We start from the raw sequence: 6,957 nt of genomic DNA on the forward strand, positions 1-6,957 counted from the left end.
CATTGCACACGAACCACAACATAAAACACATAAAACAATTCTAAACACATTATAACTTATTCCTCATTGACAACATCAAAAAGAGATAGACTAGAATGCTTCTAAGACCAAATAAATAATCATCAACAAATAATTCCAATGAACATATGAGCTAAACAACTAAGAAGTATATACAACAACAAAGATCAAATACAGAACACGAAGATGGACATGTCACAAGAAACCAAATTCAAATAGACATCCAACACCAACATTTAACAGCTAACAATTAAGTAATCAAAACTTGTATGTCAAGGAATGCATTAACAATCATAAATAATGCATGAACAAGTATACAAGTGCTCAAATGCACATAATTAGCAACACACATTTAAAAAGACTTAAATACAGATAAGAACAATAAAAGACGTAAGCTAGAGATGAATGAGTAAGATAAGGTGGAAATAAGAAAACCAAGGCACAACTCTAGAACAAACACATAAAATAATATAAATAAGATACAAGAGTTATAGAAACATACCATTGTAGTTCGATAAAAGCTATGATTTGCTACAAAATAGTGTTAGTGAAAACAAAATACATAGCAAATGAAACTAAACAAAATCCTCATTCTATTTAAGGTATGAAGAGTCTAAGACTCCCAAATCCCTACAAATATTGTGGAAGGGATCCAATGATAATGGCTTTGTAAAAATATCAACAAGCGGACTTTTAGTGTCAACGTATTAAAAAACAACATCCCCTTTTTCCATATGATCTCTAAGAAAATGGAGCCGAATTCAACGTATTTAGTCTATGAATGAAATAATGGATTCTTAGTGAGGCTTATTGCACTAGTACTATCGCACTTAATTGGAACAAAACCAAGTTTTAAATCATAGTTTAATAATTGTTGCTTTAGCCATAAAACTTGTGCACAACAACTACATATGGGTACATATTCAACCTCGGAGGTATAAAAGACCAATGATATGTTACTTCTTATTCTTCCAAGGAGATAAGCTTACTCTAGTGGGATAATCTGACTCTGATATGGCTATAGACATTGGTTCTATAAAGTCCACTTCGGGCTACATGATTAAATTTGCAAGGGGAGTTGTGGCTTGGTAGTCCAGATTGCAAAAGTGTGTAGCACTTTCTACTAAAGAGGATTTGTTCATTACAATTATTGAAGCATGCAAATAGTTACTATGGTTGAAGAAATTTTTGCAGGAGCTTGTTTTTGTTCAAGAGAAATATGTGTTATTTGTTGATAGCGAAATCGCTATTCATCTTGGTAAGAATCTGACTTTTCATAATAGGTCCAAACACATTAATGTGAGATATCATTGGAGTTAACTAAAGTTCATACAAATGATAATGGTTCTAATATGATGACTAAAGCATTACCAAGAGAAAAATTTGAAGCTTGTTGTAATATCTCCGGTTTGGCGATTTCCTCCACATAATTGTGAGGGGGAGATTTGTTGGGTTTGGACTCCCTTCCTATGTGAAGAAAGGCCCAAACATGATTAGCCCATTTGTCTCACTTATTTAAGTGGAGAGGATAAATTTAGGATTAAGAGAGATAGAGAGAAAATAAGGATTCAAAAGAGAGAAAAGAGGAGAGAAACTCATTCCTTTTTTCTGCATTCATTCTCACTAAATCAACGATCCACGATTCGTTAACAGTCAGATCGAGCTCAAATCTGGATAGAAGGTTCCTAACACATATATCTAACTTTTGACTATTCAGAAGTTCAAAAAAATATTTTAGGTGAGAGTTATTTGCTTCACAATGAAGCTGTAGATTTTGGAAGTTTTTCATCTTTTTGATTCTTAATCGTAAGCTAGTTTGCTTTGTGATTTTCGGTTGTTAGCACTAGTTTTTGAATCACTTTAAGACTCTCTTGTACCCTTAATTGATTATAATGGAGTTATTTGTTTGGTATGGACGACTCATGGCTTTTACTCTCATACTGAGGGGTTTTCCACGTTAAAAATATCAATGATCTTTTGTGTCTTTATTTGTTCGATTTGTCCTCTTATATTTGTTGTTGATCCTCAAGGTTCCTACAATTTTGGGGAATTTTACATCTATTGCATATTGGTCTATTATTGTGTCTTAATTATGAAGGCAAATATGCCCAATCCTTATTTTAATGATGTCAAACCTTTCTAATCGCCCACAACGTGTCTTTGGACAATATCATCATAGTATAAAATGCATTCATCCTTTAACTTGTTCAAAATATAGGTTCAATGTGTCCAAGCATATAAGAGCATATCATAGATGTAAATCATGCACTTAATCATAGTAAATATCATAGGTTCATATGAGATCGGTTTAAATTGGTCAAAATACTTCTCAAAACTCATTTTTGGGAGTTTAAGTACTGTGAGTTGACTCATGACTCAGAGCAAAACTCTCGGGTCTGAACAGGTAGAGTCACAGGTCGACTTAATCCTAGGAAACCTGAATGAGTCGACTCATTCACTTCTTACATCGACTCATTGCCTATTTTCATTTGAACCATGTAACCACGGGTCCAAACAGGTCGAGTCATAGGTCGACTCAACCCTGAAATAAACTCAGTTTGAGTCGACTCATCCCTTGTTTGAGTCAACTCATCGTCTGTTTTACTTAATTTTATGTTGTGTAACTTTGCAAAATATTTTTGTTATGTTTGTTATTTGGTACATGCATCCTATAAATATTCACGTGTCTCTTCTTCAACAAAACAACAAGAAAAGTGAAAGATATACACCAAAGTTCTCATCATCTTCATTCTTCATTGCATTTCTCAATAATCACACATAATAATCTTTGTTGAGCATTGTGTATTGATGTTATGATAATGTCCAAATAAGATTGGATTATCTTAGTTTGGGTTGAGGCTTTGTGTGGGGTTTTCTTGAATAAAACCATTGGGGTTTTGTCCTCCAAGAATTTGGGGTTTTTGCACTAACCTTTGCTTCGCAGATTCATCAGAGTGAAAAGTTTGAAGAACGAAAGGTTTGGTCAAACAAGTAACGGTAACTAGAGGATTGTGAAGAAAGCTTAGGGTTCAAGCGACTTGCGTTCAAAATCAGTCGAGCTGAAGTTTTGGAGAATGTGGCGTTCTTGCAATAAGGTAGCGGTAACTGGAGGTTTGTTCGAAGCGCTTGAAGGACTTGGTTCAACTCGAATCAATGGGAGAGAATATAATAGGATCTGCAACAAATCTAGGGGTTGATTGGTGGTGATCATTTGTTCTCTTGTATTGACTTTGCAATGTCTTAATAAAAACATCTCAATTCTAGATTTAGAATTGAAGGAAGACTTACCCTCAGCGAAGACGATAGGGGAATTGCCTCAACAAATTCGGTCTTGTTCTCTCTATCTCTTAACTCTTTAAATTCGGCATTAATTAAGGTTTGTGTGAAATTAATAGTAAAATCAATATCGCTTGATTGTTATGCATAGTAACTGTTCGATAAATTGGTGCAATCACTTTGACTGCAGCTGAGTAAAATTCTGCACATTCAATTTGAGTGAAATTGAAACTTGGTGTGGAGTGCACACCAAGTGTTCAATAAAATTAATCTCACATAAATTTAGTAATATTTTACTTGATCTATTATTGCGTTTAAGCATTATTAGAGGTAACGATATCAAGGATTATAGTGGTTGATCGATTGATTTAGATAGTGGTTGATAATCTCTATCTTTAGTAATTCCATTCGGTTTCACGCATATCCGATCTTTCCATTAACATATCGCTTAGACGATTATAATCTAGGGTGCTTCCACAACCGTTGAAAACATTTTTAAAAAGCTCTAAAGTTCAAAGTTGATCTATTCAACCCCCCTTCTTGATCGGTACTATCGTCTAACAAGTCGTATTAGAGCCTGGTTTATCTAGTGCTTCGCATATAAATTTTTAGAAAATAAGTAATGATCCTAAAGGGGAGTACAATAGGGCACCTATTTTTACCGGGGAAAAATATAGTTATTGGAAAGATTGTATGCGTATGCATATCAACTCTATTGATAGGAAAGTATGGAAAGTCATCCAAGATGGTCATATGGAAATAACCATGACCAATGCGGATGGTTTTGTTATACCTAAACCTAAAGCACAATGGAATGAAGAAGATGAGAAAAAGTATAGCTATGATTAGAAAGCCAGAAATATGCTCATTGCCTCTTTAGGTGCTGATGAGTATTATTGGGTTTCCCATTATACTAGTGCTAAAGTTATGTGGGACTAATTAAAAATTATCCATGAGGGAACCAATGATGTCAAACTAGCTAGAATCAACACTTTAACTCAAGAATTTAAGCTTTTTCATATGGAAGATGGTGAAACCATTGCTGATATGCAAAAGAGATTTTCTCATCTAATCAATCGGTTAAATGCTCTTGGTAGAAATAACCCTAATGATGTTGCTACTAATAAAATCTTAAGATGTCTTAACAGGGATTGACTACCGAAAGTCACCGCAATTAAGGAAGCCAATAATCTAAGAACATTGGACATGACACCATTGTTTGACAAGCTTCAAGAGCATGAGCAAGAGCTCATGAATCTTGAGAAACATGAGAAGAATCAAAAGAAGGAGAAGAAGGATAAAGATAAGAACACCGAAAGGAAGTCTACCGCTTTAAAGGCTTCAAGATATAAGTCATCCATCAATGATGCGTGTGAGAGTGAGTCAAGTGATGATGATAAAGATTCGAATAAAGACATGGGGATGTTCATAAGGAGGTATAGCCAATACCTTATAAAAAATGAAGTCCAACATTCAGATAAAAATCTTGTCAACTATAGAAGACAATTAAAATTCCTGAATCGAGAGGAAGGTAAGACAACTAAGTCAAAAGGATCATGCTTTGATTGCAGAAAGGCCGGTCACTATAGGCCGGACTGTCCCTTATTGAAGAAAGACAAAGGAAAAGACAAACGCCATAACAAATCTAGCAAACCTAGAAGAGCATACATTGCATGGGAGAGCGATAGTAAGCCCTCAAGCGATGACAACTCAAGTGATGAAGAAAAAATTGTCAATCTTTGTCTTACGGCTCATCAAAAGAATAAAAAGAATGTAAGTCATTCCAAATATGATCATGTTGATAAAATGTCTTATGCTGATTTGCAAAATGCCTTTAGTACTCTACACAATGAGGCCAAGGAAGCTTTTAAGTGCTTGGCCTCAAATAAGAAAATTTTCAGTCATTTAGAAAAGAAGATTTCTGACTCCGAAAAGGAAATAGAAACTCTTAAGAAATCTATGATAGAGGCTACTAAAGGCAAAACGGAATACGATAAAGGATTTTGGTATAGATGGTCTGGATGTGAAACTTGTCACATTTGGCAAAGAGAGGTTAGAATTATTCAAGCTAAATTAAACAAGGCTTTACAACCTAAAGTTACCTTTGCTATTGATCAATCACATTTTAGAAGTAACATAAATAATCCTTATAAAAAATACACTTATATGGTGTAGCACCTCAAATTTGCACCCTACCATTTTGTAAATTCATTTCATATTAGGTCATAACATAATATAGGCCACTGCATAACATTGCATTGTCCATTTGCCCAAGTGCAAGCTCAGCTGACCAATTGGGTCAAACTGATCAGGAGAATCAGTCAATCAAGCAAGCAAGTGCCATTTTCATTGAGACAAAGCCCTATGGTTGATTTATCAAGTTCATATGGTCTAAGGATCATTTTGAAGTGGTTTGGCCAAAGATTGGATGATCAAAGCTCAACAGTCCAGCTGAATTTCTTCAGAAACCATAGAAAGTCAACTGTGGTCAACTGTGCCTGATTTTATGGATTGGAAGGTGTGAGATGGTTTGAAAGGCCTCATTCATGTCCATACAAGTCTCATTTGACATATCAAAGACCAAGGTTGAAGATTTGGAGGTCAGACAAGAAGTTTCCAAAAATAGCAGGTGACCTGTAATTTCAGCTGCCCAAAATGGAAACTTTTTCTCCTCAAAATTACTTCATCATACAAGCTTCAAATGGAATTTTGGCCAACATGAAAGTTGGAGATCTTGATCTCACCATTCCAAAAAGTCCAAGAACTTGAAATTCCCATGTGTGGTTAGCAAGATATGGTCCAATCATTTTCAGAAAATGCCCGAAATCAAAGTGCCATAACTTTCACATGGAGTGGCCAAATTGGATGGTTTTTCTTTGAGCAAATCACATTTGATGTGTAATTTCATAATCCATCATCACATTTTGCCAAAATCCTTCACATAAAAAGGTCAATTTTCAAGTGCACTAATTAAAATCCAAGGGCAAAATGGTCCAATTTGAGAAATACTTGGAATTTTGAAATGAGGCTTTTTGCAACACTTCCTAAATATCATTTGTGACTTGTTTGAACCAAATTTGGACAGAAAATGAGCTGCATTAAGGAAGGGCATTTTGGCCACACACTTGAAAAATACACTTAACACTAATCTTTCCATTATGCTTAATCATGATTAATTTTGGATTAATGGATTGGTATATAAGGCTAATTGTAACTGTAATCATTAAGCACTAATCATTTTTTTCAGATCCATAACAGAAAACTCAAGAACTCTCTCACTTTTTCTCCATTTTTTCACAAACTTTTTTCTCAATTCATCAATATTTCACCATTGTTCTTGCAAATTCTTGTGTGAATCTTCATGTGTAGGTGTTAATCAAGAGCTGTTTGCATCAATTGGAACTCAAAACCATCAAAAACTCCAACTGTCCAAGATCGTTCATCAATGGCAAATCAAGAATTCGAGCACCTGGAGTATTATTGAGCTACCAAAGCTGTACCAATCATCTTCCTAATCAACATACTTCACCTGTTTTCGAGAATTGAAGCGAAACAAGCACAAATTCATCAACTGCCATCGAACAAGGTTGGAATTCGAATCTAACCGTTTGCCAAATTGAGATATGATATGTGTAGATCGTTGATTGTAGAATGTAGTACAAT

The sequence above is a fragment of the Lathyrus oleraceus genome, chromosome 3, assembly GCF_024323335.1.
Source record: "Lathyrus oleraceus cultivar Zhongwan6 chromosome 3, CAAS_Psat_ZW6_1.0, whole genome shotgun sequence".
NCBI classification, from domain to species: Eukaryota; Viridiplantae; Streptophyta; class Magnoliopsida; order Fabales; family Fabaceae; genus Lathyrus; species Lathyrus oleraceus.